This window comes from Lontra canadensis, unplaced genomic scaffold (assembly GCF_010015895.1).
Source record: "Lontra canadensis isolate GAN:19392208 unplaced genomic scaffold, GSC_riverotter_1.0 scaffold11, whole genome shotgun sequence".
NCBI lineage: Eukaryota > Metazoa > Chordata > Mammalia > Carnivora > Mustelidae > Lontra > Lontra canadensis.
Genome location: NW_022631005.1, coordinates 20,517,903 through 20,542,565, shown reverse-complemented (window position 1 = coordinate 20,542,565; position 24,663 = coordinate 20,517,903).

Below are 24,663 nucleotides of genomic sequence, written 5' to 3'. Positions count from 1 at the left end.
AAGAATTAGCTCATGTAATTATAGAAATTGAGAAATTCCACCATCTGTCTTCTGCAAACTGAAGAATCATTAAAAATGGTGGCTGTAATTCAGTCCAAGTCCAAAGGCCTAAGAAGCAGGCAGCTGAGAGTGTGTGCCCATAAGAATCCTAAGGCTTGTCACTGGGGAGCACATTGCCTGAGGGAAGGAAATGTTGGCTATCCAGCTCAAACTGAGAGCAAATTCTCCTTTCCTCCTTTTCTTAGATTCTCCCCTTCAAAGGATTGGAAGATGACCACCCACACTGAGAAGGGCAATTTACTTGAAGCAGTTGACCAATTCAAATGTTAATCTCTTCTGGAAACACCTTCATAGACGCACTCAGAAATAATGTTTTCCTAGCTCTCTGATCATACCTTAGCCCAGACAAGTTGACACATAAAATTAACCAGAGTTATTTCAGATTGTGCTCAGGGCAAGGAGTGTACAAAATTTTCCAGCAACGTTCTTTAAGTCTCCATGGGATGCTTATATCAAAATGTTTACTTCTTTTTTCCATATGAAAATAGAATTAAATCTACTCCTCATATTACTGTTTTCTTTTTTCAAAATTCCCTCTGAAATTATATTGCAAACATTATCTTATTCTGTCCTCATAGTAAACCAGAAAGAAAGATACTATTTTTTTCAGTTCATCAGTGAAGTCATGCCAGGCTCAAGTGCATATTTAAATTGTTAAGATCATCAAATGCATGTTACTAAACCCTAAATCAGACTGCACTTCTTTCACAGATATCATACTACCTACTGATCCGTATATCCACCTCCCTAAAATTATACCCTCATAATTCCATTATTCAAAAATTAATCTCGGTGAACACAGGTTTTTTTTTTTTAATGTACATGTGTGGTGATAGGGATTAACTTACAGAAATGACTTTATGTTTATCAATTTCCTTGTTCCAGCCATTGTAAAAAGCATATTTTATCTTTTTTATTTTAAAAAGCTTATTTATTTTATTATTATTTTAAAGATTTTATTTGTTTACTGAAGATAGAGCACAGAGTTAGAAGGAGAAGCATACTCCCTGCTGAGCAAAGAGCCCAATACCCAGGACTGGATCCCAGGACCTTGAGATCATGACCTGAGCCAAAGGCAGACCCTTAACCAAGTGAGCCACCCCGCCATCCCTGAAAAGCATATTTCAAATGAATTATCTTATTTAATTTTCCCCCCAAATTGGTAAAAATATATTGAAAGTTTATCAGAAATCCAAGTCTGATTTCAGAGCATGAACACTAAGAAACAACCTTACATTACCTCTTATAACCTATTCCCTTACACACACCAATTCTCAGGTGACTGTAACTAAATTCAGAAGGAACAAGGGGTGTATTCAATTAATAAAGTGTAGGAGGAGAAGGGAAAAAGAGATTGGAGCAAGAGAAGCAGAATACCCTGTATGGTTTGAAGAACTCTGAGTTGTAGAAACTGAATACTGAGGTGAAGGCATGGAATTTCAAGTTTGGGAGGTGGAAAGTTATCCTTGCTTTGTAATTTGGCATGCATGGATTCAATATTTCCAACATGATTCTATTCCATGGGAAAAATGGTAAAAGATATTGGTGGAAAAAAAAAAAAGAATAACAATGAACCTTTCTTGGATTATTCCAAATGTCTTAGACCAAGTAACTCATGTTCTATGGCTTATTTGGAAAATTTGTGAAACATCTTAAAATAGACAAGTGTTACAGAATTTTAAATTTTTTTTCAGGTTAATTTCCCATTTGCTGACAGTGATAGTTCTAAATTACATGAGTACCATAGCTCAAATTTTGTTTTCTCCCCAGCAGGCTTTTGAAAGTTTAACTTGAGAATAGATTCAACCCTACATTTCATAAAACAAAAAGTGAAGCCTGAAGAAGTAAGTTTTATAAGTGTTAGTAGAATTGGATTATAAACCAAATCATCTAATTATCTGAGAGCTGAATGCCTTCCAATAGGCATTTGGATGTTCTAGCCGCTTCAATGTAAATGTTGCATATGAGCTTGTCAAAAGAAGCAAGATGAACTGCTCATTAAAGATTTTATCCTGATAGCATGGAGAGGGGGAGGTAAAATATCATCTTTGAGAACTGAAATTTTAAAGGTAATTGGCATTCTACAGTTATGTGCCTGTGACCATGGAGATCTAAGGATATACATATAATAAAAAGAATCTCATAAATAGAAATTTTGCAACAGTTGTATTGATCATTAAGTACTTCTGCAGTATTGTTAAGAAACTTCTTGTTATCCAGGTCTCAGCTTAAATGTCACCTTCTTGAAACACCTTCCCATATTGGGTGGTCTCTTTTCTTTCTTTATTTTTTATTAACATATAATGTATAATTAGCCCCAGGGGTACAGGTCTGTGTGAATCACCAGGTCTACACACTTCACAGCACTCACCATAGCACATACCTTCCCCAATGTCCATAACCCCACTGCCCTCTCCCTACTCCCCTCCCTTTGGCAACCCTCAGTTTGTTTTGTGAGATTAAGAGTCTCTTATGGTTTGTCTCCCTCCCAATCCCATCTTGTTTCATTTTTTTCTTCCCCACTCCCCCTAGCCCCCAACATTGCCTCTCAAATTCCTCATATCAGGGAGATCATATGATATTTGCCTTTCTCTGAGTGACTTATTTTGCTTAGCATAATACCCTCTAGTTCTATCCATGTTGTCACAAATGGCAAGATTTCATTTCTTTTGATGGCTGCATAGTATTCCCACCTCTTCTTCATCCATTCATCTGTTGATGGAGATCTAGGTTCTTTCCATAGTTTAGCTATTGTGGACGTTGCTGCTATGAACATTCAGGTGTGCATGTCCCTTTGGATCGCTACATTTGTATCTTTATGGTAAATACCTGGTAGTGTCATTGCTGGGTCATAGAGTAGCCCTATTTTCAACTTTTTGAGGAACCTCCATGCTGTTTTCCAGAGTGGCTGCACCAGCTTGCATTCCTACCAACAGTGTAGGAGGATTCCCCTTTCTCCGCATCCTCCCGTCTGTCATTCCCTGACTTGTTAATTTTAGCCATTCTGACTGGTGTGAGGTGATATCTCCTTGTGATTTTGATTTGTACTTCCCTGATGCCGAGTGATGTGGAGCACTTTTTCATATGTCTGTTGGCCATCTGGATGTCTTCTTTGCAGAAATGTCTGTTCATGTCTTCTGCCCATTTCTTGATTGGATTATTTTTCTTTGGGTGTTGATTTTGATAAGTTCTTTACAGATTTTGGATACTAGCCCTTTATCTGACATGTTGTTTGCAAATATCTTCTCCCATTCTGGCAGTTGTCTTTTGGTTTTGTTGACTGTTTCCTTTGCTGTGCAAAAGCTTTTGATCTTGATGAAGTGCCAATAGTTCATTTTTGCCCTTGCTTCTCTTGCCTTTGGCAATGTTTCTAGAAAGAAGTTGCTGCCACTGAGATCGAAGAGCTGCCTGTGTTCTCCTCAAGGATTTTGATGGATTCCATTCTCACATTGTGATCTTTCATCCATTTAGAGTCTATTCTTGTACGTGGTTTAAGGAAATGGTCCAGTTTCATTTTTCTGCATGTGGCTGTCCAATTTTCCCAACACCATTTGTTGAAGAGACTGTCTTTTTTCCATTGGACTTTCTTTCCCATTTTGTCAAAGATTATTTGACTAGAGTTGAGGGTCTATTTCTGGGCTCTCTATTCTGTTCCATTGATCTATGTGTCTGTTTTTGTGCCAGTACCATACTGTCATGATGATGACAGCTTTGTAATAGAGTGTGAAGTCTGGAATTGTGATGCCACCAACTTTGGCTTTCTTTTTCAACATTCCTCTGACTATTCGAGGTTTTTTTCTGGTTCCATATAAATTTTAGGATTCTTTGTTCCATTTCTTTGAAAAAAAAATGGATGGTATATTGATAGGGGTTGTATTAAATGTGTAGATTGCTTTAGATATTATAGACATTTTCACAATATTTGTTCTTCCAATCCATTAACATGGAACATTTTTTCCATTTCTTTGTGTCTTTCTCAATGTCTTTCATGAGTACTTTATAGTTTTCTGAGTACAGATTCTTTGCTTCATGGTTAAGTTTATTCCTATGTATCTAATGGTTTGGGGCACAATTGTAAATGGTATTGACTCCTTAATTTCTCTTTCTTCTATCTTGTTGTTGGTGTATAGAAATGCAACTGATTTCTGAGAATTGATTTTATATCCTGACACTACTGAATTCCTTTACAAGTTCTAGAAGATTTGGAGAGGAGTTTTTTGGGTTTTCCACATAAAGTATCATATCATCTGCAAAGAGTGAGAGTTTTACTTCTTTGTTTGGATGCCTTTAATTTCTTTTTGTTGTCTGATTGTTGAGGCCAGGACTTCTAGTACTATGTTGAATAGCAGTAGTGATAATGGACATCACTGCCATGTTTCTGATCTTAGCAGGAAAGCTCTCAGTTTTTCTCCATTGAGAATGATATTTGCTGTAGGTTGTTCATAGATGGCTTTGATGATATTGATGCATGTACCCTCTAACCCTACACTTTGAAGAGTTTTGATCAAGAAAGGATGCTGTACTTTGTCAAATGCTTTTTCAGCATCTATTGAGATTATCCTATGGTTCTTATTCTTTCTTTTATTAATGTATTGTATCACATTGATTGGTTTGCAGATGTTGAACTAACTTTGCAGCCCTGGAATAAATCCCACTTGGTCGTGGTGAATAATCCTTTTAATGTACTGTTGGATCCTACTGGCTAGTATTTTGGTGAGAATTTTTGCATCTGTGTTAATCACAGATATTGGTTTGGACTTCTCTTTTTTGATGGGGTCTTTATCTGCTTTTGAGATCACGGTAATGCTGCCCTCATAAAACGATTTTGGAAGTTTTCCTTCCATTTGTATTTTTTTGGAACAGTTTCAGAATAGGAATTAATTCTTTAAATGCTTAATAGAATTCCCTGGGAAGCCATCTGGCCCTGGGGTCTTGTTTGCTGGGAGATTTTTGATGACTGCTTCAATCTCCTTACTGGTTATGGGTCTGTTTAGGTTTTCTGTTTCTTTCTGGTTCAGTTGTGGTTGTTTGTATGTCTCTAGGAATGCATCCATTTCTTCCAGATTGTCAAATTTGTTTGCGTAAGGTTGCTCATAGTATGTTCTTATAATTGTTTGTATTTCTTTGGTGTTGGTTGTGATCTCTCCTCTTTCATTCATGATTTTATTTATTTGGGTCCTTTCTCTTTTCTTTTTGATAAGTCTGGCTAGGGGTTTATCAATCTTGTTAATTCTTTCAAAGAACCAGCTCCTAGTTTCGTTGATTTGTTCTACTGGTTTTTTGTTTGTTTGTTTGTTTGTTTGTTTCTATTTTATTAATTTCTGCTCTGATCTTTATTATTTCTCTTCTCCTGCTGGGTTTAGGCTTTCTTTGTTGTTATTTCTCCAGCTCCTTTAGGTGTAGGGTTAGGTTGTGTATTTGAGATCTTTCTTGTTTCTTGAAAAAGGCTTGTATCACTGTATATTTTCCTCTCAGGACTGCCTTTGCTGTGTCTCACAGCTTTTAAACAGTTGTGTTTTAATTTTCATGAATTTTTTTCAATTCTTCTTTAATTTCCTGGTTGACCCATTTATTCTTTAGAAGGATGCTTTTTAGTCTCCATGTATTTGGGTTCTTTCCAAATTGCCTCTTGTGATTGAGTTCTAGCTTCAGAGTATTATGGTCTGAAAATATTCAGGGAATGATTCTAATCTTTTGGTACCAGTTGAGACATGATTTGTGACCCAGGATGTGATCTATTCTGGAGGATGTTCCATGTGCCCTAGAGAAAAATGTGTATTCTGTTGCTTTGGGATGGAATGTTCTGAATATATCTGTGATGTCCATCTGGTCCAGTGTGTCATTTAAGGCCTTTATTTCCTTGTTGATCTTTTGCTTGGATGATCTGTCCACTTCAGTGAGGGAGGTGCCCTCTACTATTATTGTATTATTGTTGATGTGTTTCTTTGATTTTGTTATTACCTGGTTTATATAGCTGGCTGCTCCCATGTTAGGGGCATAGATATTTAACATTGTTAGATCTTCTTGTTGGATAGCACCTTTGAGTATAATACAGTGCCCTTTCTCATCTTTTATTATAATATTTGCCTTAAAATTTAATTTATCTGAAATAAGGGTTGCCATTCCAGCTTTCTTTTGATGTCCATTAGCATGGTAAATTGTTTTCCACCCCCTCACTTTAAATCTGGAGGTGTCTTTGGGTCTAAAATGAATTTCTTGTAGACAGCATATTGATGGGTTTTGTTTTTTTTCCATTCTGATACCCTGTGTCTTTTGATTGGGGCATTTAGCCCATTTACATTCAGGGTAACTATTGAGAGATATGAATTTAGTGCCATTGTATTGCCTGTAAGGTGACTGTTACTGTACATTGTCTCTGTTCCTTTCTGGTCTACTATTTTTAGGGTCTGTCTTTGCTTAGGGGACCCCTTTCACTATTTCCTATAGAGCTGGTTTGGTGTTTACAAATTCTTTCAGTTTTTGTTTGTCCTGGAAGCATTTTTTCTCTCCTATTTTCAGTGATAACCTAGCTGGATATAGTATTCTTTGCTGCATATTTTTCTCATTTAGTTTTCTGAATATATCATGCCAGTTCTTTCTGACCTGCCAGGTCTCTGTGAACAAGTCTGCCGCCAATCTAATATTTTTACCATTGTATGTTATAGACTTCTTATCCCGGGCTGCTTTCAAGATTTTCTCTTTATCACTAAGACTTTAAGTTTTACTATTAGATGACGGGGTGTGGACCTATTCTTATTGATTTTGAGGGGGGTTCTCTGTGCCTCCTGGATTTTGATGCTTGTTCCCTTTGCCATATTAGGGAACTTCTCTATAATAATTCTCTCCAATATACCCTCTGCCCTCCCCTTTCTTCTTCTGGAATTCCAATTATTCTAATATTGTTTCATCTTACGGTATCACTTATCTCTCGAATTCTCCCCTTGTGGTCCAATAGTTGTTTTTCTCTCTTTTGCTCAGCTTCTTTATTCTCTGTCATTTGGTCTTCTATATCACTAATTCCCCCTTCTGCCTCATTTATCCTTGCAGTAAGAACATCCATTTTTGATTGCACCTCATTAATAATTGTTTTGATTTCAACTTGGTTAGTTCTTTTAATATATATTTTCAGCTTTTTGGTTCTTTTGTTTCTCCAGAAAGGGCTTTTATTTCTCCAGATAGTGTTTCTCTGATATCTTCTATGCCTTTTTTGAGCCCAGCTACCACCTTGAGAATTGTCATTCTGAACTCTAGTTCTGACATATTACCAAAGTCCGTATTGATTAGGTCCCTAGCATTCAGTACTGCCTCTTGTTATTTTTCCTGTGGTGAGTTTTTCAGCCTTGTCATTTTATCCAGATAATAATATATGAATGAGAAAATAAAATACAAGAAGGGTGGCAAAGAACCCAGAAAAATGTGTGTTAACCAAATCAGAAGAGACCCCAAATCATGCGGAGAAGAAAGGGGATAAAAAGAAGTTAAAAAAAATTTTTTTAAATAGTTTTTAAAAAATGTGTATATCTATATATGTGTGTGTATGTGTATGTGTGTGTGTGTGTATACACACATGTGTGTGTATATATATGTGTGTGTGTGTGTGTGTATATATATATATATATATATATATATATATATTAGACTGGTGAATAGAGCAGAGCCACCCATTTGATTTTGGGTATATTTTGGTCTCTTAGAATCAACTACTTCCCAAAATTTTAAAGAAAGAATAATATATACATATATATATATATATATACACACACACATACATGATGAAGGAAGGGATGGAATATGAATGTAAACATGAAAATTTTAAAAAAATTTCTAAAAAAGAAGTTGATAAGTTGGTTGGGAAAAGAAAGAAAAGGAAAGTGGAGAGAATTTGCTCAGAATGGAGACTAGAACAAGCCCTGTGCTAGATTTAGGGTATATTTTGATCTATTAGAAGAAGTTGTATCCCAAAATATTTTAGAGGAAAAAAACCCTATATGTATACAAAAAATAAAGTTAGATACAATGAAGAATAAAATATGACTATAATAATGAAGGTTCAAAAAGATTTTTTTTTTAAAGAAAGGTATTGTAAAGATAAATTAGTTAAAAAACATTAAAAGAGGAAAGAGTAAAAGTTTAAAAAATTAGAATAAGAAAAAAATAAAATTAAAAAAGTTAATTAACTTTGAAGACTAAAGAATCATGGGGAGAAAGTCATGAATTCCATGCTTTGTTTTCCCCTCCTCTGGAATTCTGCTGTTCTCCTTGATCGGTGAGCTTGGTCTTGGCTGGATGTTCTTGCTGATCTTCTGGGGGAGGGGCCTGTTGTAGTGATTCTCAAGTGTCTTTGCCCAAAGCTGAAATGCACTGCCCTTGCCAGAGGCTGGGCTAAGTAATCTGCTTGGATTTGGTCTCAGGAGCATTTGTTCCCTGAACTCTTTCCATAGAGCTCTGGAGGATGTGAATGAAAGTGGCGGCCTCCCAATCTCCAGCCCAGAGGTGCCAAGAGCTTAGGGCCGCACTGCTCAGTAAACCCTCTGAGAAAAGTGCTCAATCACTCCTGTCTCCCTGGTCTCTGGCTGTGCTCTGAGCTCACCCGGCCTGTGACAGAGCATTTCTGTCTCTGGCACACAGCCCCATTTGGAGTCTCTAAACCCAGCAGATTCCTGCCTCCAAAGAAGGATGGTGAGTCTCCCCAGATCTGTCACTTGGGTCCCTGCTCAAAGATCAGTGGTCTGACTGTGCCACGGATCACAGTTTAAGGTAAACCCGAGCTGAGAGCTCCCTCCTCTGCTCTGTCTCTGTAGCTGGCTTCCCTGCTCTAATACCTGCAAGTTCTGCTATACTCAGACACCCCTGATCCATCTGTGACCCCAAGGGACCTGAGATCATGCTGTCTCTGTCAGGGCTCCACCCCCGCTTAGCCTCTGGAGCAATGTCCCTCAGTGGAGCAGACCTTTAGAAGTTCTGATTTTGTGCTCCATTGCTCCATTGCTCCACCACTTGCTGGGAGCCAGCCCCTCCCGCTGCAGTCTACTTCGGATTCACTTCTCCACATGTCCTACCTTTCAGAAAGTGGTCGATTTTCTGTTTCTAGAATTGCTGGTCTTCTCTTTGATCTCCTGTTGGATTTGTAAGTGTTGGGAATGGTTTGATAACTACCTAACTGAACTCCTGTGACCTGATGTCATCTCAGCTTGCTACTCCTCCACCAACTTGACGCTTCTGGGTGGTCTCTTTCAAAGCTATTTTATCTTTTAATAGTTTATACAAAGCAGTCATTATAATCTAAAATTATCATATATATGTATATATGAAGATTAAAGTTTGTTTGTTTGTTTGTTTGTTTTTTTCCAGAAAAGTGTAACCTCCTTGAGGGCATGGACCTTGCCATTTATCTCACTATATCCTCAGTGTCAGGCACAGTGCCTGGCACAATATAGGTTCTCACCAGACACTTGTCAAATTAACGATTAGGCAAAATGCACTAGAAGAATCGGCCATGTTTTCAAGAAGTTTAGAACATAACTGGGAAGAGATTATAGTTCCTATTTAGCAGTGTATAGTACATGCTATTTGGCAAAAATTTATGAATTAATCTGTGCACTCTGATTCTGTTTAGAAAACTGAGTAGTCTAACTGGTGAAAGCAACTGAAAGATAAAGGTATGAAAAACCTTGTACAGGACCATGGATATTTCCTCTGTCGCCCAGAAGCCGCAAAATTACTGTCTTTGTGTCACTTGTTAGAAACATCCTGATAGGCTTTATGGGTTTCTCGTTATTCCCAATCACAGAGATTACTTTCCTTAGCCTTAAAAAAAAATAAAACTGCCTATTGTTTTACCAGCAAAAGATGTGTTTATTTGGGAAGAGCAAAGAATTGTAACCTGAACTAAGCAACCTATGGCAAAATCATAGGCAAATTCACAAAACAAGGGAGAGGACTGCTGTTTTATAGAGGAAAACAGGAAAATGGGAGGGACTATTATAAACTAAAAATCCCGTGGAGTAAGCTTAGTGTTCTAAGCATAGTAGCTTTTCATTTCTTGAGCTATGACTGTCTCTCATTGGTTGGGCTTTTGCTGGGGCAGGGGAAGACTTTTCTCCTCCTGCTAAGATAGTAAAGTAGTATCCACATGCATGGTCTCTCTCTACAATTGACTAAGAGTGGTAGGTCATGACAGCTCCCCTCATGCCAAACTTCCTAGCTCCATTTCAGTGATGTTTTCCTTTATTAATTTTCACACTTTCTATGATCTTATGATAATAATTATCATAAAATAGTGAAATTTATCTCCTGTATTAAGTTCTCATGATGAAGATAATGCATATTTATTATAAAAATTATGCAGAAAAATGAGTATTCTTCTACATATATTCTATGTGTCTATCAAGAATTACAGAGATAGATGTACACATAATAGATATGTCCATGAAAAGTAACAAGCTGTCCATGTTGAGCCCTGACAAAACTGCATACTGTGAGCAAATTAAATGATTGCTTTAAGCCCTGTGTTTGTAAGGCCAGTTTGTTATGTGGTAGTAGATAATTAGAACACATTTGGTTTGTTGGAAGTAGAATACTACTGGGACAGAAACTTAACATATATGCCACTGGCTTTGGTGTTGAGACTTGGCAGAGGGCTGACTTTGGGAAACCATTAAGAATACTGTTAGCACATATCTACAAGGTTTAGAGTTTCATGTTCGAAAGGAAAAGGGCCTGGAAGGAGGTGGCTATCCCTGAGGGCTTAGGAGAAAGTGAGGGAGTATTTTTGAAGATAGAGTAAAGATAATTCTTATTATATAGTGGTATTGCGTTTGCCAACACAATTGTATGTGGTAAGGTGGAAAAAAAATAACAAAAACAACAAAAAATAAATCAAAAAAACAGTAATTTCTAGGTCAAAGTACTATCTATTTTGTTTTCTTAGTTGTTCTCTTTTCAGTAAAAATATGAAGAAAATATCAGCCAAAAATAGCAGGGTTGGAAAATTTAACTTTTTCTCATTTATGGATTTTCCAAATGGCAAAATAATTTCAAATTAAGAAATAACATCAGAAAAAAATAAAATCATGTTGGATCTGTAAGGTTCTTTTTGTTAATACCTCAGAAATATTTAAAATAGTGCCTTGTAAACATTTTAAATGGACAAAAAATGTTCTAAAAATCTTCAGATATGTCTCAAAGACGATTTATCCATAGAGGTCTCAGAGGGAAGTCAGGGCAGAGAAGTACTTATGCGGAAGATATTTGTGCTGTGCCTTTCTCTGAAGGAGTGGATTGTATATTGAATCATAAGAAGACTAACTTTTTTAAAAGAATTGCATCAACTTGTAACTGAAAGAAACAGCATACGATATAACATGAAAGGATGTCTTTGGATTCTCTAGGTGCTTTGAATAGGAAGGAGGCTGAGGAAACTACTCAGTTACATGGCCACTTTTGAAGGGAAAGAAAAAGCTGCTCAGAGGTTAGAACCAAGAGCTTTAAGGGTGAAGCCAGGAACTATCAAGAAGAACCTCTAGGCAGTAGGCTGATGTTAATAAAGGAACTGGCAGCATGTGCTTGAGTAGGCTTCAGAGTTACAGTGGAAGAGTGGCTTCTGAAGGCTTCCATTTTTCCCTTTTGAACAGGAGCATCTATAATGTTTATTCTATGGCTGCCCTGACACTGCTGGTGGTGTGGGAGGAGGCATCTGTATGGGGGAGGATACCTTCTATTTTTTGTTCTCATTCCTTCCTAACTCTCTCTATACACACACACACGACACATACACACATATAATGTTTGCACAGAAATTGTCAAAAGAACAAACCTTTTATTTTCTGTACACATTTTTATAGTAAACAAGTATTAAGTAAGAATCTAACGATATAAAAGAGAAGTACTATGGCTTTACTGTATTATGACAATCAATCAGCTAATTAAATAATTAATGTTTTGATTTTCAGGAAATGCAGAATGAGTTCATCACTGATCAGTAGGAATGACCTAACTCCTACAAAGGACTATTAAGTTGTTTCCAATAAGTACTTCAAATATTCTGTAGAGGTAAAGGAAAGGATGCTTTTCACTTGTATAGGCCCATATACTTCAACAGCTCTCAGAGCATTGATTTCTGACTCTCCTAAACAAACTACATGTATATAGTTTTTTTTTCACAGTTTCACAAAATAGTATGTAATACCGACTGCTAAATATGAAATGGTGTACCCTCCACAATAGTATTACAAGCTTCTTTAAAGGCAGAGATCACACAAGGAAGAGGAGTGAACAAGCCGGGCAAGGTTCCTGTTGTGATGTGGCTTACAGTCTGCTGAGTACACACAAACAGAAAGCATGCAACTAAATTAATTAATAAAATAAACTTATTTTATGAAAGGGTGTAAAGGTAAAGGTGGGGTCAGAGGTGAAAGTCTTCTACACCTACCCATGCAATCCATAGTTATATTAAAAGTAAAAGCTGTTTTTTCTAATATTTGTTTTTCTCTTTAAACACCTACTGCTGCAGGTATGAAAAAGTAAGTGAAATGATTAAATAGTACTATGATATGAATGCTCCCCCCCCCAATTTCAAATATTGAAATCTTAATATTCAATGTGATGGCCTTTGGGAGGTGCTTACCTCATGAGGATAGAATCCTCATGAATGAGATTAATATTCTAGGGGAGGGAGTTGGGGGTTTAGGTGAGCCTGGTGGTGGGTATTAAGGAGCGCAAGTATTGCAGGGAGCACTGGATGTGGTGCATAAACAATGAATCTTGGAACACTGAAAAAATAAAATTAAATTAAAAAATAATAAATTCTTACTAAAATATGAAATTAAAAGAAAGGAGATTAGTATTCTTATAAAAGAGACCCCAGAAATCCCTCACCTCTCCCACCACATGAAGACCCAGTGAGAAAGCTCTGGTTCTGAATCAGGGACAGTCCGTACTAGAAGGCAACCATACGGGCACCTTACTGTTGGATTTCCGATCTCCAGAATTATAAGAAATAAATTTATTTTGTTTATAAGCTACTTGGTCCGTGGCATTTTGCTAAAGCAACCCGAGCCACAATAACTGAGGCTTCATGCTGTTAAACCATACATGTTTCTCCGTGCTATTTGCCCAATATAGGACTCAACTTTAGTCCCAAATCTATTTTCTGTGGGGGAGAGTTTTGTTTCTTACCAGAAAAAAAAAAAGCATACAGGTTGCCTTCTTCTATTATGAAAGAAATGCACATGGAGATATTGCAAAGAATTGCCAGATACAATCAGAAAACTGCAATGTCATTCAAACAGGAAGGCAACATTCCTAATCATAGATAATTAGTAACAGGTGTTTGAGTATTCTTACAAGGGAGAAGATTTTCCCTTAAAAAATTTCTGATTAGAATGCTACAGTGTCAAGTATAAACTGGAAGCCAAAGACTAAGAAGTTCTGCATTTCTCAATAAGGGTTCTAGGCTAAGCAAGTCATTTCAATTCAGACTGACTTGGGGGAAAAAAAAAAAAAAAGACAGGATTGTGAATATGAAGAACTTTGACAGGATTTGCTAATCGCACTATTCTGTTTCTAGTCTGCACACAAACTTTCCCCATATTTTGATTCAGATGGGATGCGTGGGTGCCCCAAAGATCAGGATGTTGGAATGGCTTTTCAAGAAATCATTAGTATCTAAGCAATTTTGAAACTATAGTGCTCAGAAAAAATCCTCCAAATGGGTATTGCCCACTTCTCCCAAGTGATCTCTTTATAGGCTCTTGACTTAGAGTTCTACAAAACAGCAGGAGCAGCAGTGACAGCAGCAAAAAAATCCCCCAACCATTTCCGTGTCATTTTTTGGTCAATAAGCAGATATATAACATCATATAAAATGGAGATCATTGATTAATAGCAAATACTCAAGTCCTATCACTGCATAAACAAATGTGTTACTTCAAAGTTAGAAATATCCATGCTTTTTGATGTTTGTTTTTGTTAATCTCTTGTCTAAGAGTGAAGTTCTTAAGAAAATTAATTCTACTTAATTTTCTTCTACCATCTGTTGCATGATTTCAGTGTGATGATCACTGTGTCTTCTAGTGTTTCCCTGGGACAGTGGAACTTTTTTCATGCTTCACCCTAAGTATTAAGTTTTATCATCATGATAGTCTAACACATACCACATCCAGACCACAATAGAAGATTTTATTTGAAACTGTCAGTTATATTGAAGTAAAACTGAGATGAGACATCTCTACTGCATTTTGTCTAGATAATAGCATTCATTTCCATGGACTTCAGCAACATCATAAAGAATATGGATGAAGGTTTCAAACCCTTAGTATTTAGTATAATTACCAGTTGTCTTTTTGTAGTTTTTGTTGTTGAGATGTGTGTGTGTGTGTGTGTGTGTGTGTGTGTGTGTGTTTGTATGTATGTATGTGTATGTGTAATATACTGAATAGGCCAGTCAATCTAGTTAACAAGACAAAATTACTTACTTGTGCATTCTCAGTCAAAAACTCAATTTACCTTCAAGGACATAAAACAAAACATCAAATGAGAGAAACATGAAAAATACATAAATAAATTTGACAAGTTGGCCAAAGACCATTAATCATCTTGGGAAATAGGAAAGTCACATGATTTAAAATGAAGTAAGCATTCTCAAGATGTGACATTCAATTGTCTTGAGTTCAACAATATATATTCCATTCTGATTCTATTCATTTGAAAACAAATAGAAATATAGCAAGTTTTTTCCTAATAATTGTATTCATAGAGGATTTAAAACCTGAATTTGGAAGTGAAGAAAAAACTATTCCAAAGAAGTGTAATTGAAAAGAATGCTTATAACTATCATCTTTATTAAAACTTCAAGAACTCTTCAAACCTTGAATTTCATGAGATAAAGCATAAATGTTTATATCTTAAGAGATAAATGACCTTGTGTTTCAAAATAAGAACAAAGAACTTCATACATGAGACTAGATAACCCCATTAATTTTATTTCTAAAAATGTTGTATATTTGCAAATCAAATTTTCTTGAAGTGGAAAAATACCTACATTCACCACAGCTTTCTTTTTAATGGTCTTCTTTTTTCCAGGAGTCTTAAGATATTAGATTTTGCATGCAAATAGTTATAAACATTAGTAGTTGCAATGAATAAAAATGAATATAAGTGGGTTTAATCTGACAGGTATAATCCTTTGCAACCCTGGCTAACCTTATTCTGAGAGGAAATGCTGGAAAACAACATGCAGTCTAATTTAGAAATAAGAATGGCAGACCAAAACATCTGCTACTCAATTAAAAAAAAAAAAGGCATGGAGTAATAAAACTGGGGGGAATTTGAAGAGGCTATCTAATACATTACTAATTTTTCTACTCACCAGTGACAGAAAAGTGAAACCCTAAAAAGAAAAGATATTTTTGTTTTTTCCATTTTGCTCTATAATTATTACAGCGATTTGAACTCTTTGTTCCTTCTGTTCACTCCCCATCCCATTGCAGTGTCTGATAGTCAAAGAGGAAATGATGGATCTTCACATTGACACATTTTTCCTTACGAGCAATGTCATGGGCCGTGATGTGAGGAAGGAGACTCTTTTGGTTTTATGAGGTAACTAAAAGTGGCCACTTGAAAGATATGGCAGAGCTATCACAGATGAATCTGGAGTTTGCAATCAGTTGTCTTGCTTGCCAGTCAGTCTAAACTTCTATTTCTATAACAAGCTATTAATGAAATAAATCATAAAACAGTTTAGTCTTCATGTAATCTTTAGTTGATTAAAAGATTTCAGTCAAAGGGAGCAATTAGTAAAGAAATACACAGAATGTAAACATAGCTTATGTGGAAGAATAACTTAAAAAATAACGTATCCATCTGACTCTGCCCTCCATTATAGTGAAATCTTAGAAGGTATACATAGGGGTTTCATGGAGCCCTGGATAATCCAATTTCTCTATTTCTTAGCAGGGAATCTTCCTGAAAAGTTGTATTGAAAAACAAGTCTTCAGAATTATCTAATTAATTTTTTTTATTATTTATTTATTTGACAGACAGAGCTCACAAGTAGGCAGACAGGCAGGCGGAGAGAGAGAGGAGGAAGCAGGCTCCCCGCTGAGCAGAGAGCCCGATGCGGGGCTCAATCCCAGAACCCTGAGCTCATGACCTGAGCCGAAGGCAGAGGCTTAACCCACTGAGCCACCCAGGTGCCCCTCTATAATTAATTTGTTGAACAACATGGACTTTTTTAAAGATGCACTCCGGGAATCACTTTCCTTTTCTCACATTGCTGATTTATAAACAGACTGTTCTGACTTTGTCTTCATTGTTCCTGAGTGCTATTCTGGCAGAGCTATAGCATCTTAATTATTTTCAGTCAATGACAGCTGCATTCCTAGGTAGAATGGACAAGTCTAATATAAGTCAAAATTTTAACTTCTCATTTAATTTAAAGTCAGAACATTTTAGGCTTGACTTGGGCTAAGAAACATATAGCAGGGAATGAGAACTAGTATCCTCTTCTATTAATAGTCTTTCTTGTTCTTCTATTCCTCCTCTCTTACTCTATTGTCTCTCACTCAACCAAGAGAGCAGTGGAGGAGGTAAAGTGATAGACATTGCTTATTTGATTAGTGAGGTGTCCTCTTGGTGTGTCAGATGCTGAAGGGCTCTTTTTTCTCTTTTGGGTTGCTTTTGTGGGGTCCTCAGCGACCACTACTCTACTCCTTCTGTGAGAGTTTTCCACTTCCCAGTGTCCAATAGGCGACTTGCCTTTTACAAGGCCACTGACTACTATGTCTCCCTTAGCTCTAGTTGCTTATAATAAATCTTATACAGGCTATATTAAAGTCACCCAGCTCTGTGAAGCAGAAGTGTAGCCAGGGTTTTTCCTAGATGTTTCAAGTCCAGCTACCTTTTTAGGGATCCTCTCTACCAATAATAAATTCACACATTTATGCCTCAGTTATATTTCTTGCATGATGCTCATCTCTCCTTGCTCTGCTATCACTAGTAATTCTATTTTTTTTCCCCCAATAAATACCTTTAGGTCAGAGGTAATCACTGGCTTCTGTGTTGTCCAAGTACTAGAACTATGGGGGCGTAGTGTTCCTCTTCAAATTTGGCCTACATGAGTTGCTTAAGATTCATCCTACTCTCTGCAAAGAAACCCTTGCCATCCTATCTCATGAATCCTTAAGCCTTCTCTTAAATGGTCTCATGACAGATGATATGTGAATGGTGTCTGAAGCAACTTTATAGCTTTTTAATATGTTTTTTTATGGATTGGTCAACACCAATAGCAAGAATTTGAGGCCTCTGTCAAAATGGAAAGTCTGCTTAGTTCCAACTTTAAATTATGTAAAAGCGGGACATTTTGCTGTGAGATTTTACAAGTGATGCTTTTATTTGGAATTAGAATCACCTCCTTGAGAAGGAGACTGATCTTAGAATTAGAAGTATTTTCACGTTTGCTGAATCTACTGACACATGCTACTTTTCTCTTCCTCCTCTTTCACACCTGCATGCACACTCTTCCTTTATTATCCATGAAGAATAATGTAACACAGTAGGAGGTCTCAGCTAAGGCTCACTTAATTGCAAACAAAAGGCAGGTGGGAGTTGGGGATAATGAATATACCCAGAACTATCTTAAAGCACTTAAGGTCTGGAGATATATATAAACAAATGTATTAATAAATAATCACACAAATAACAGAAAAGACAAAAATAAAACTTACTCATTTTTCCTGTTCCAGTGTTCTTAATCTCTGGTTTTATATTTCTCTGGAGCTAGGTCTTTTTTTTTTTTTTTTTTAAAGATGATTTTATGCTCATTCTTCACTATGCACCAGTCTCCAGCATGCTTGTTCATGGCAGCCTCAATCCCTGAGTACAAAATACCTCTTCAAGCTTAGATCTCCATTGTTACCTGATTCATTTTTCATTGTCCAAATCAAATTCATGAAGCTAGTTAGTCATATTTCACCTCGGGTAGTAGGTTTGGGAAGAATGGGAAATGGAAGTTCTAGCAGATTTCTAGGAAGAGAGCCTCCCGGAAACATCTCTAGCACTTGTGTGTTAAGAAATTAAATAAGATAGTATATCATGTAACATAGTAACTCTTTTATAATACCAATAAGGTGCAGACATAAGTTTAAAATATGGTACAAAAAATACGGTACAAAATGGAGTAATTATAGCTCCAAGTATATGAGCATGTTCAATAAAAGTACATTGGGTCTTATTCTTTGCTATGAGAACATGGATGGCACAGTTTTCTTTTTTTTTTCTTTTTTTCTTTTTTAAAGATTGTATTTATTTATTTGACAGACAGAGATCACAAAGTAAGCAGAGAGGCAGACAGAGAGAGGAGGAAGCAGGCTCCCTGCTGAGCAGAGAGCCAGATGCAGGGCTTGATCCCAGGATCCCGGGATCATGACCCGAGCTGAAGGCAGAGGCTTTAACCCACTGAGGCACCCAGGTGCCCCACAGTTTTCTTTAATGCCAAACATACCCATAGAGTCCTGGAATATCCTAAAGAATGAAAAGAAAAAAAAATATCAAGAATGCCCATGGTGAGGCATAGCTCTATCTGTTTAAGTAGAAAATATTGCAAACTATAGATCACAATTTAATTATTACCCAGTTAAGATTTGCATTTCCTATTAGCTTTCCATTGTCATAACTCTTTGCTTTCAGTCAGAGCTTCTTTCCTGATTGTATATAGAAAGAGATTTTCTAAGTTTCACTCCCTCATGTAATATGCAGCCCCAGCAACATTGTGAACTATGAATATACATTACCTTGATGGATCTATTCACAGCAGAAACTCTCAGTTTAACAAATGGATATTTTATCCTTCAATAAGCAGAAACATTTTTTTTACTTGAAAATTTTCTCCCCCTTTTTTAACATTAGCTACTATGTTGACACTTATAGTTATGTGTTAGTCTGTCTATCAATCCATTCTTTGTATCTTCATGATTAAATTTTGGCTGACACAAGAAGATAACCATAGTTGCATATTCTGATGATGGCCTTGTTGGAGGTGTTGGCAGTTTTTAAGTTCATTAAAGGTTAGGAGTTCATCTTTACTTGTATGTCCTTGCTATCACTTCAAACTTAACAATGTAAAAAAAATACACTGTTTTCTCCAAAACCAATTATTTCTTCAACTAGTGTTTCTTTTTTTTTTTTTTAAGATTTTATTTATTTATTTGACAGAAAGAGAGATCACAAATAGGCAAAGAAGGAGTCAGAGAGAGGGGGAAGCAGGCTCCCTGCTGAGCAGAGATCCAGATGTGGGGCTTGATCCCATGACCCTGGGATCACAACCTGAGCCGAAAGCAGAGGCTTTTACCCACTGAGCCACCCAGGTGCCCCAACTAGTGTTTCTTCAATAAATTTGGATATCTCAATAAATAAACACTAAGCAGTAATTCTATTCTCTAAAATGCTCTATCTTGGGCACTTAACCAACTGAACCACCCAGGTATCCCCAGGAATTTCAATTTTGATGTAGTGTTATGTGGCCATCTTTTTTCTTTGTAGCTTTTGCATGGTGTGTTTTCTTGACAAAGGTTTCCTTGCTATAAGAACATGAACATAGGGCCCCTGGATGGCTGAGTCAGTTAGGCATCTGCCTTTGACTCAGGTCATGATCCCCAAGTCTTAGGATCGAGTCCTGCATCCAGCTCCCATTCAGTGGGGAGTCTGCTTCTCTCCCTGACCCTGCCCTGACTTGTGCTTTCTCTCTCACTCTCTCTTTCTCAAATAAATAAATTCTTTAAACATTTTTTTTAAATGCTCTATCTTGTTAGAAAGTTATATTTGTTTTAAAAAATAAAGTCTCTCCAAGAAAGCTAGTGATAATATTAGCTAGTAATGAATAAGAATTGTTAGAATGATCTGAATGAACATCATACCTGTGTCTCGTGAATTTGCTGTGTGCCCTGTGAACATCACTTTAATACTATTGTTATGTTTTATTTAAGCTGTTTACATTTGTAAGTATGTAGACCCACAGCTGGCACCTGGAAAGTAGCTGGCTATATAAATGTCTATTAAATAAATGAATATAAAGTCTTAAAAATGAAAGACTAAGAAGGAAAAAGAGTTTGTAAATCTTGGCTCATAAGAACATCATTTTGGGGCTATCTTTTTATTTCTTTACAGATACTTTGCTTAGAAAGATGATGTGGCCCTTAAAAAAGGGCTAGCTATAGGCATAGTGTCTAGAATCTGTAAGAAAGGTAGACAAACAGGGAGCTGGCCTCTGGGAAAAATCAGGAAACTATTACAAAATTTATGTCCCATAACTGATGTTACATTAGTAGATATAAAACAACAAAAAAGATAGTTAAGACACAGCCTTTTTGTCTAGAGCTATACATAAACAATGATTAATGACTAAATTGTAGCAAATATGCACAGTAAGTAAGATGGATGAAAAAAACTCATGGATTTCCCCCTTCTTTAATGACAAATAACCGTCATTTAAAAATGAAGGTGTTCATGACTTTTGGTTAATTAAATTGTCTTGACATAGAAACTAAGTGGGGTTGCTGGTTAAGTAGACTACTTTCAGGAGTGGTGGAACTCAGGCATAAGATCTTACTTAGATGGAGAAGTAACTAGGCTTAAGAATGCAAGTGCACACAGAAGCAGATGCCCAACACTATTTCAATGTTAAGCAACGCTTCATTGCCTGCTCTGTGCCTACACTCATTCCGAGACTCATGGTACATTGCATTTATAATAAAGCCCCAACCCTTTACCATAACCTACAAGGTTTTATAGAATTTGCCTCTTCCTGCCTTTCTGACTTGGGTCCTTAACACTCCTCCAAGTGTTTCCATGCTCCAGCCACACTAGGCTTCTTTCAGTCCCTTGACAATTTTGAATACCTTTTCAATTAGGCCACTGCAACCCCCATATTTCTACCTAGTTTGCTCCTGGGGCTGACAGATGAATTTTTCCCTGATTATCGTACATACCGCCACCTTCCCCAACCATAAGGACTCGTTATTGTATGGTCCTATTTAATTCTCTTCATAGTACCTATCACTATCTGGAATTATTTTTTCCTTGCTTATTTTTATTAGAATCATCTTCATTAGAATCCAGTATACATGAGAACAAAAATTTGTCTATTTTGTATTCCACTATATTTCTGGAACCTAAAACTATATCTGCTCTTAACATGTGCCCAATTAATATTCATTAAATTAATTCAAAGAGAACAAGACATAGCTTTTGTGCTTAAGGAATCTGAAAATTATTTCTGCCCCTTTGCTTAATGTTTGCTGTTGACCACACACAGACTCTAAAACTACCAAACACATAAAAAGCTCCTTCAATCCCAATTAGATAAGGTCTATGATTACTTTCATAAGGGCAAGCAGCTTGGAGTTTGAGCAAACAGCTCTCTCTGTAAGGGGCACTTTTTTCCTTCTCCTTAACCCAGATATTCATTGCATATGAATCTATGTAGGTATCTAGACAACAAGTCTCTCCAAAACAAAGGAGAGTACATACTCTCTTTAGGGACCCTCCATATCCTGCTCTCTAAAACTACCAAACACATAAAAAGCTCCTTCAATCCTAATTAGATAAGGTCTATGATTACTTTCATAAGGGCAAGCAGCTTGGAGTTTGAGCAAACAGCTCTCTCTGTAAGGGGCACTTTCTTCCTTCTCCTTAACCCAAATATTCATTGCGTATGAATCTATGTAGGTATCTAGACAACAAGTCTCTCCAAAACAAAGGAGAGTACATACTCTCTTTAGGGACCCTCCATATCCTGCTCTCTGCTTAACTTGGCGGTAGTATTTTGAAATCAGGGAACTACCTTTTCTTCTGGCCATATCTATTAGAGGGCTTTAGATTTAGGGGTATTTGGGGAAGAAAATAAAAGTATCATTTTCTATCCATGAAATAACTCTTCTGATGACACAAACTTTGTTTTATACTCCTTAGCTGTGTTTTTAGAGGATAATGAGACTGAGAAGGGTTTACTTTTAGACACATGAATGCTTGAGACTGTGGAATTACCCTTGGGAGCTGGAAAACTTCCCATGGTTCATCTTTATTTATCTCAAAGTCTCCAGAGATATCCTTTACAGGCATACCTCATGTTCAAAATTTTGCAATGTTGTTCCCCAGGGCTCCTGAGATTTTTTAAGAAAAAAGTATCTTCTTCGGTTGGGTAGATAGGATTGGCTTTACTTCCTTGAAAGAGACCGAATATATTTCTAACAAAATATATTGCTGCTCTAGCATTATAGGAAACTCACAGAGCTGCAGGTCACATAAATACTTACTAAATAATCAGTCTGCTGCCTGTATGATAGTTTTCTAATTTGCTTTTATATTATATCCTTCAATATGGAAATGGGTAAAGAATGACTACCCTATGGTTTGCTTTGAAAGCACTTTGCAGGTCATTAATTGTCTGATGTCTACCCCTGAGAGAATATCTAATTGTATGTCAAACCTACTGTATATATAAATATAAAACCTATAAATACATATATATAAATAAATAAAACTATATATGTAAATAAATACCTATATAAAAATAAAAAATCTCTATATAAATATGTGTTAGGATATATTTATTTCACACATTTTTTTCTCCTAGGTAAAGTATTCAAATACTATTTGTATTTGAAATGAACTGAAAAAGACAGAGATCTGAGTATTTTACAGAATTTATGCAGATACAAGAGATAACAGCTGGAAGTCAGAATAATATCTGACTTTTAAGAAATCCTATTAAAGACAGTTTTGAGGACAATGTAGAAAATCTATATTAATTGTTGCTGCTGGCATGAGTCAAAATATAAATGATAGCCTATTGGTGTGTGTATTGATCATTTAGGATATACATACTCCTAAAACATGATAAGTAACAAGAAAAAGAGCTTTGGATTCTAACTGTAAGGAGGAGGTTTGAGAATATTTATACCCTATGGTAGTTATGGTAGCAACAATTTTAACTGACAGATGATTAAGTGGATTTGAGATTTTTGCATAATGGTAAACACAAACTATGCCTTCCAAATGAGAGTTGAATATAGGGGAAATTTTTATTAATTCTGTCAATTCTTCTGCTATTGTCATGGAAACCAAAATAATTTATTGAAGGAACATAAAATGGATATATTGGTGCTAATATTTTTCAAGTCACCTGCATTAGGATCAAATCATAAGTAAATCTGTTTTCTGACAATGGTTGTTCATCCATCAGCCACCTAGTTTCAGCCCTTAGAAAAGTGATTTATATATAATAAATAGTTAAGATACTAAGTTTAGTAGATATTGAATAGATGAATAAGTGAAATCAAAGGACTAGCTAAAAATTATATAGTTACTGGTTCAGAGACTCTATACATGGATTTTAACAACCTTAATGAAGATGCCAATTCATCTAATCAAAAGAAAAATAAACCCAGGAGTCTGACTGGGATACTAAGAAAAACAATGGAGTTAAATTATTGATTAAAAAATACCTGATCCAGGGGCACCTAGGTGGCTCAGTTGGTTGAATGTCTGCCTTTGACTCAGGTCACGATCAGAGTCCTGGGACTGAGTCCTTTATTGGGCTCCCTTCTCAGCGGGGAGCCTGCTTCTCCCTCTCCCTCTTCTACTCCCCTTGCTTGAGCTTTCTCATGCTGTCAAAAAATAAAATCTTCAAAAAAAATGACCTGATCCAGATGCTTATTTTAGTTATTTATAAAGAACCCATTCCCTGGTCATCATATTCTTTCACAATGGAAAGAGATATTTTGAGAGATAGTGAATGCTCAGCATTTAGCTATGTCTAATTGCATTTAAATGATAGTCTTTTCTCAGGAATGCCATAGAAAATATCCAAACAAACTATAAGACTTTTAGGTAATTTCCCAAAAGATGAGATTTGGTAATTTGGTTTTGACTTTTTTTTAATTTTTAAGAAAATTAAAATCTACCCTGTATTGTTGGAACATTTCCGTAAGACAGCAGGACTTTAGCAGTGGGACAAAATTGCTTTTTACTCTAGTTTCTGTACATAACAGTGTGCAACCTTGGGCTCAAGTCTCAACTTTTTGGGGGGGGGAGTCTCAATATTTTCTTACCTATAAAATAACACTAGATCTGCCTGCTACAGGAAGTTGTGTAACACATAATTGACAAACCAATTGTATTCATTACTTTAGGATTTTTTTTTTGACCCTGTTGATAATTTAAGTAGTTTATACAACTAATTTAAGTTTAATATGTGTTTGTATCAATATAAATTTATACATATGTGTTATTTATAAACATTTTTCTTATTGTATCTATTGCAACAGATCTCAACAATAGTTCTGATTAAACACTCAGTGGCCTAAGCCAGTGTCTTACTTGCTTCTTTCCTTCCTCCTAATGAGTTTTTCCACCCATTCAACCACCTTCTTCACCAATTACTGGTTGCTGGGCCCAGTCCTAATCCCTTGCTACAACTTCATGGCCAGATTCTGTGCTGAGCCTGGGATCTCAGGCTCTCCAGTATACCAGACTCTTGCCAGGTGAGAGTAGATTAGACTCTGAAGCTGGCCAGAAGAGCAGGGGTGTTCAAAGAAAGAAGGAGACTCT